We start from the raw sequence: 7,534 nt of genomic DNA on the forward strand, positions 1-7,534 counted from the left end.
GGTATGAGTACCCACCAGAGGATGTTCAACTTCTTAATTATGTTGTGGTGCTTATTATTTAGTGGACCAACTATAATTATATATTGAACAGACTTGTGCATCACCTAGGACTATTTTGGGAATAATCTTGCCCTTTGTATGCTGCTCCAAAAAGTATTCATTTAATGTGTCAAGAAACTGTTTCCCTAAATTTTAGCTGACTGTTTCGTTTAATCTGTTTATATGCTTTTAGTTGAAGGCACCCATTGTTATTGGTTTATTAGACTTATTTGACTCTGGTCTCCTTAAACACTGTGTGCTCAATTATCCTTATCAGAATAAGGAAGCTGATAGTATAGTACTAGTATATTTGCATTCTTATGCCATGGGATTTATATCCATACAGATTTTACTGTATGACAATTAGAATGGAATTACATCTCATTAAATTCTTGGTACCTTTCAGGAATAATGCTTCTCACCCCACCTTTATGACGTAATCTGTCCATCCTCTATAAGTTATACCCAGGCATCATAGTAACCCATTGATTTGTCATTCCAACAAGCATACACTGTCAAGGTCCTCTTCTTTTGCCAGGCATTCTGGCTCACCTACTTTTTGCATTTATAGGTTTCATTTTTGTCTGAGTGCCTATTGAAATCAATGTGGGTGAGGTAATATCTTTTATTGGACCAACTTCTGTTGGTGAGAGAGAGAAGATTTTGAGCTCTACGGAGCAATTCTTCTGGTTGGGGAAAGGTACTCAGAGTGTCATAGCTTACCGCAATATCTAACAGATAGTTTAGCATAAGTAGTTAGCACATATTCTAAGAGACCATTCAAGGTGAAGTGGCCCATTAACACTCCTTTAGTTATTGGACTTGTCTTGCTCACCAACAGAAGTTGGTCCAGTAAAAGATATTACCTCAGCCACCTTGTTTCTTTTATATCCTGGGACCCACACAGCTACAGTACCACTGCATATCGAAATCAGTGGGAAGTAGGCATCTAAGTACCTTTGAGGATCTGTACCAAAGTCCTTATGTAGTCAACTGGGTAGCCATCATTCTGATTAAACTGTGTACTTGTGCAAAAATGGAGTAAAATCCTAGCCCACTGAAGTCAACTGAGTTTTGCTGCTGAATTAATGGAGCCAGGTTTCACACTGGGGTGTTAATTTCAATCAGTACTAGGTTGAAGAATATGTTATATTAATTTTTCTGGTAGAAGCTAAAAACAATTATTAGTTCAGCAATAATTCATATAGTTAAAGTCTGGAAAAATTATAAGATATCAAGATAAGGAGTTAAATAACAGTGGGCACAAAGCCACAATTGAAACATGCAGATATCCATATGCCAGTAGAGTAAGCTTAAAAGCAAAAGAAACCAATGAGCTAGAATGCCTGGCCCAGAAAGAGGCAAAGAAAAACATTGAAACCACTTGTAAATGAAAAGGAATGATATGACAGTGAGGAGATCAACCTTTCTGTGAATACAGACAAAAGACTGATCCAGGATATTTCAGGGTGGAGAAAGACACTATAGACCTATTTACTGAGGAGGTACCTTGATGAGCTGGGGTGTTTCATGAAAGATTGGCTCTTAGCTACTTGAGGCTAGCAAGCACTGCCAAAGACTGAAAGTTGGAGTTAAGAATCTATTTTATTAGATAGGAAAGGTAACTGATAATAAGAGCAGGCCCAAGTTTGTGTTTTATATATAACTATTTGTTTCCACCACTGTCAATTGTTTCTGCATGAATCTTTATTCTTTGTTAAATAAATTTACTCTTATTTTACTACAGCTGAACTCAAGGGCTATGTGTGATACAAGAGTGGTGAGCTAAGATAAAACTGGCATACGCCGTTCTTTTGGAAATGGAGAATCTGGGATTTCCGTGGACTACAGAGTAATTTTCTCTCTCTCGCTATCTTTCTCTGGCCTAATGGCCATTCCATGGTGGGTAAATACTTAAATAGTTGTTCGGACAGAGAGAGCGTATGATCCAGTGGTTAGGGCATCCATGTAGGAGGTGGGAGATCCAGTGGAACCAGAGTCAGGCTATCACATAGCTCAGTGGATAGAGAATGCTGACATAGAGAGGGTAATTGAATGTGTCTCTTACATCCCAGCTTAGTGCCCTAACCACGGAGCTGAAATTTAGAAGGTGGACAACAGCACCTGCTCACCTCCTCCAGCCATTTTGTGTGGAGCAAGTCTCATGCCTAACTCCTCTGTAAGCCTACTATGCTGGTTTGTGTGGCTCCCATTCTTTGACACTATTTCTACCCATTCATTGTATAGGGAGGATAGACACCTAACGTGGCTCTGTGGTTCATAGTGATGTTCCTGAGATTTTCTAGGCACCTGAGTTAGGTGTCACTACACTCAGCATTGCAACAATTAAGTCCCTTTATGGATACCATCCTAAGAGACTCTGAATCCCAGAGTAATACTTAATTGAATATTTAAGTATTTTTATCAAAAGCATCTTAAGCTAGAGAAACAGAGCAAGAGCTGTTGTGTCTATAGGTAGGTTTTAGCAAAAAACAACAACAACAAAAATCCACTTTGGGGAAAATACTGAAAGAGGGACATTCCGTGTGTATCTGATAAGATCCTGCTTATTATACCCAGAAGAAGATTAAAACTCAGAGCCAAGTTGGAGACACACACACACACACACACACACACACACAAAAGACCTCTGTCTATTTATGCAGTAACAGCTTTATTTGCAGACTCAGTCCTGCAGTAATGATTAAAATAAATGGTTACAATGGCTTTAATGTAATAGGAGTAACACCTCCTAAATTTGTCAAGATATTAGCTATAAGTATATTACAGTACGTTGGGCTGGTCTTAACATTTATGAATCAGCATTTCCCATCATTTTCATTAATTAATCAGCATTTTAATACCAGTTAATTGGAAAATACAAACATTTGTCAGGTATTTTTATATAGCAGTCATGCTTAGTGCCAGAAAAAAAAGTTTCTGAAATGTATGAATACCAGTTTCTTACACTTAGAGAGAAGATATACATCAAGGATAGAATTATCATTTTTGTTTTGTCTACACTAATGATCCATGTCAAATGGAAATTTTAGGGCATTGATGAAAGAAGTTAATGCAACAACCCCTGAACCTTCTCCAGTCAAACAGTCTCACAGTACAATTAATGGATCATTTCTTTATGGGAAAGTAAAATAATTTAAGTGTTCAGCAAATGGACCCTTTGAAGAACAAAAATGTTTCATATTCCTAGAGGCTAGCGGTTATCACTTTTGATTCCTCTTTCAATATTGAATATCTTGCTTTGATGGTGGCCAACATTAACTCTATTCCTTATTACATTAGTAGAGTTATTTACATTTAAGCATTCCCACTAGGTAGAGAAAAATAATAGAAATATGGAATGTATTTACAAGGTCAAACTAATTCTGGGATGTTTACATGCACACAACTATCAACACCAACTATAATATTAATATTATAAGAACTGATACTTAAAGTAAAAATACAGGGGGGAAAAACAAAAAAAAACCCAACTTGACCACCACCATGCTTTCTTGTCCCCTGTGATCCCTAGGTCCTTTTCTGCCAAACTGCTGCCTAGCCATTTGGTCCCCAGTCTGTAGCAGTGCATGGGATTCTTCCATTCTAAATGCAGGACTCTGCACTTGTCCTTGTTGAGCCTCATCAGATTTCTTTTGGCCCAATCCTCTAATTTGTCTAGGTCACTCTGTATCCTATCCCTGCCCTCCACCATATCTACCATTTTCACCAGTTTAGTGTCATCTGCAAACTTGCTGAGGGAGCAAGCCATCCCATCTTCCAGATCATTAATGAAGATGTTGAACAAAACCGGCCGCAGCACCAACCCCTGGGGCACTCCACTCGTTACTGGCTATCAAATAGACATTGAGCCGTTGATCACTACCCGTTGAGCCTGATGATCTAGCCAGATTTCTAGCCATCTTATAGTCCATTCATCAAACCCCTACTTCTTTTACTTGCTGATAAGAATACTGTGGGAGACACTATCAAAAGCTTTGCTAAAGTCAAGGTATATCACGTCCATTGCTTTCCCCACATCCACAGAGTCAGTCATCTCATCATAGAAGGCAATCAGGTTGGTCAGATATGACTTGCCCTTGGTGAATCCATGCTGACTATTCTTGATCACCTTCCTCTCTTCCAAGTGCCTCAAAATGCATTCCTTGAGGACCTGCTCCATGAATATAATCAAACCACAAAAAACTACCTAACTGCCATTGAAGATCTAAATTTAAACCATTTAAATGTTATGATTTGGACTAATATTAAATGTAAAAAAGAGGCTCACAGTTCATATCATGGGTTCAACGTATAGAACATATATTAATATTTAGCTATGTTGTGTATTTTACTATGCAGGTTGCATATAAAACTGGGTCTGCAAAATTTGCCTGGGCATGTATTCTTGACTTATCTTAGTTTATTCCCTTTCTTAGTGTGAGAGATCTTCAAGCAATAACATATTTTACCTACCATGAGTCATAGCCTTATTTTGATCCCCATATCAATGATACCAGCATAGAGAATGAAGGCCAGATTTTCAAAAGTATTTAGGTGACTAGTAGTATTTTCAAAAGCACTTAGAAACTGAACTCCCATGGAGTTAAAAAAAGAATCTGGCCCTGAGAGAGTAATATGAAACAATATTTTGTACTTGTTAGATACAATAGAGTTGATTTCGACACTGAAAAGGTTTTTGGTTTTATCTTCTCTTAAGCTTGATCAGAACTGAGTCTAGGGAACTATAGTTCTCCAGCAGCCACTGTAAGGAATTCATTTTCTATGTTTTTGTAGGTATTTTACATTTCTATGTCCCAATGTACTTACCTTGTGAGATCCGATGAGCTTATTTCTTAAGGCTGAGCTGCAGTTAGTTTAAAGAAAGTTAATAATTCCTTCCTATTTTCCTTTTACTTGTATATGTATCACTGCTTTCTTAATTCTAACTACTAGACTGCACAGCAGCTTATTTTTAATCAATCCTTTGCTTTAAAACCCAACTCTATATCAGTGCATATGCTTCTAAATATGGGACAAAATGAATCCAGTAGCTTAAAGGTGACAACTATTGCTCTAGGACTAAGCTCTCATCTATGGCAGTTACCCTGCCCCCACACTCCCTCGTACAAGTGTATGTGGAAGAAGATAAAACTCCATGAGATCTTCAGTGCTCATGTTGGGTGAGTACAGGCTGTTTTTCTTCCGCCTGTGGAGAGGGATTGGGCTCTGGCCCCATCTTTACCCTATTCACATTGGGGCTATGTGTAGTGGGAGCAATCACTGAGTTCCCTTCAGCACAGAGATGGGGGGAGAGGCTATTTGTATCTTTCCCCATTGAGCACCCACACATGAACTAGACTGAAAATATATTGTTTGAAAAATTTCTGCTCCTTCCCTTTCCCTCATCTTGTCCTATCCTTTGGCTATCCTCAGGACAACCTGGAAGACAAGAAGCTTACATTTTTCTGATGTCACTGAGAGCACTATTCATTGGACAACAGAAGATACACTGAATACACAGCCAGCAGCAGGAGCTTTCCTATTCACATTCCCTTTTGACCACTGTGGTAGTTTACTGTGAAAGCTGAAGAACTTTTCCGCACAGTAGTACAAAACACTGTCAATTTTTAGTTAGTTACGTTAACAATAAGTAATGGCTGAAAAAAATGTAAAGATAAATGTGAGATATAGCTTGTATATATATTTAATACATTATATTATTATGCTTTATTTTTGTGATATACTGTAGTTCACATTCTGTCCTCAATTACCTCTATGTAATTTGTTGCCTTTCTAATATATTTTAAGTCTACAGCATACAGAGATCTTACAGAAAATGAGCAAATGAAACTGTACTGTCATTTTATACTTTATGGGGCAGATCCGCTGCCACATTCAGCTTCCCTGATTCTCTGCCTCAGAACAATTTACAGCTGGCTGTGGGCAACTCTAACTTGAGCCAGTTGTGCACGATCCATTCCTTCTCTCCATCACAAGTCCCCTGCCCCGCAGTTTGTCATTGAATGCTGCAAGGAAGGAAACCCGGGATCTGGTTGTGCTAACTCCACTCTTTCTGGGGACTCTCAGTCCAGAGGCATTCCCAGCAATAGAGTTATGGGAGGCTTCTGGGTTTTCTTGTGCCACTGGGCATCAGTCCCAGATAGCAATTTATTTAGTCAGTTAAATTTGGAGGCTGCAGGTACCAATAGACATGTGAAATATGTATATAACTGCATAAACTTATTTTTCTTACCCTCATCCACCTTTCTTTTTCTGTATGCTATACTCTCTTGTTTCAAGTTAGACTGGAAACTTGCCATGGTCTACTACATGTTTGCACTTCACTTACCATTATGGGGTACCCAATCTTGATTGAGTCTTTAGGTGCTTCGGCAAATGAAATGATTAATAATAGCTGCAGTTTTTCATTACTTTATGAAAGGGTCTCTAGTTAGATTGCATTTACTTTCTTGTTGACTTTTCTGACTCCTCCAAAAACAGACCAATGTGGACAATAATAACATTCCAATACTTATTTTCCAGACTCATGTCTCTGTCAGAACCACATCACAATCGTGCAGTTGGAAGACATAATTAAGACAAATTTAGAGTAGAAGGAAAATGAGTTTAACGTAATCCTTTGATTTGTCCAACTGCATCACTGTCAATCTAAAGATGTCATCAAATTAAAGTGATTTACATGGCAAGATCTGAGCAGTGATTTACATGTCAATACTGAGCAGCCTTACCAGGCCAGCAGCAAGTCACTAGATTGCTCTCTGATCCTATGATAAGTGCCAGCTGGAGGGGTTTTCTTATCTTAAGCATATGGAAAAAGATATGTATATCCCTGATAGCCACATGATAAAAAATGATAAAAATATCCACAAATTATTTTTAACACCAAAGTCCATATGGAGATCACCATAACCATTGCATGATTTTCTTATTCTCCGCTTATCAGCTGGTGAGTTTAAAGGCAACTGAAATGATAGAATATTACCTGGAGTGTTGGGCAAATTTCAGACGTTCCAAACATGAAGGGCCTAGCTCTTCAGATGCCCCTGAACTTCTCCGAACCTCATTAGAGGATCAGAATGTAGAATTTCCATCCTACAGGAAATTACAATATTTCAGTATTCGTTTTTGCACTGAAACACCAAGTTTTCACAGAATAAAAATGTTCTTTAAAAATGTTGACATTTTTGATCAAAACAAAATGTTTCATTTTGAAATGTTGGTATTTTCTACATATTTGACATTTCAACATTTTTTAAATGTCTATTTGAAACTAAGGGCTTGCCTATACATACAGAGGCACAGCTGCAGCAATGCAGATGTGCTGCAGCACTTCTGGTGAAGATACCGTATGCCAATAGGAGAGAACTCTCCTGTTGGCATATTAAAACCACCTCCACAAGTGGCGGTAGCTATGTCATAGAGAAGCTCTCCCACCGACATAGTGCTATCCACAGCGGCACTTATGTCAGTA

The 7,534-nt window shown here is 38.2% G+C and overlaps 1 long non-coding RNA gene across 1 annotated transcript; it reads left to right on the top strand.

Annotated features, from left to right (window-relative positions):
* Window positions 1-1,838: 1,838 nt before the first annotated feature.
* LOC137163647 (uncharacterized) lies at window positions 1,839-5,756 on the top strand. The gene is made up of 3 exons (XR_010922756.1): window positions 1,839-1,941; window positions 5,120-5,222; window positions 5,476-5,756. It is a non-coding gene; the product is annotated as an uncharacterized lncRNA (long non-coding RNA).
* Window positions 5,757-7,534: the final 1,778 nt, after the last annotated feature.

The sequence above is a fragment of the Emydura macquarii genome, unplaced genomic scaffold, assembly GCF_026122565.2.
Source record: "Emydura macquarii macquarii isolate MOO-44397 ecotype Brisbane River unplaced genomic scaffold, CSIRO-AGI_Emac_v2 contig_2636, whole genome shotgun sequence".
Taxonomy (NCBI): domain Eukaryota; kingdom Metazoa; phylum Chordata; order Testudines; family Chelidae; genus Emydura; species Emydura macquarii.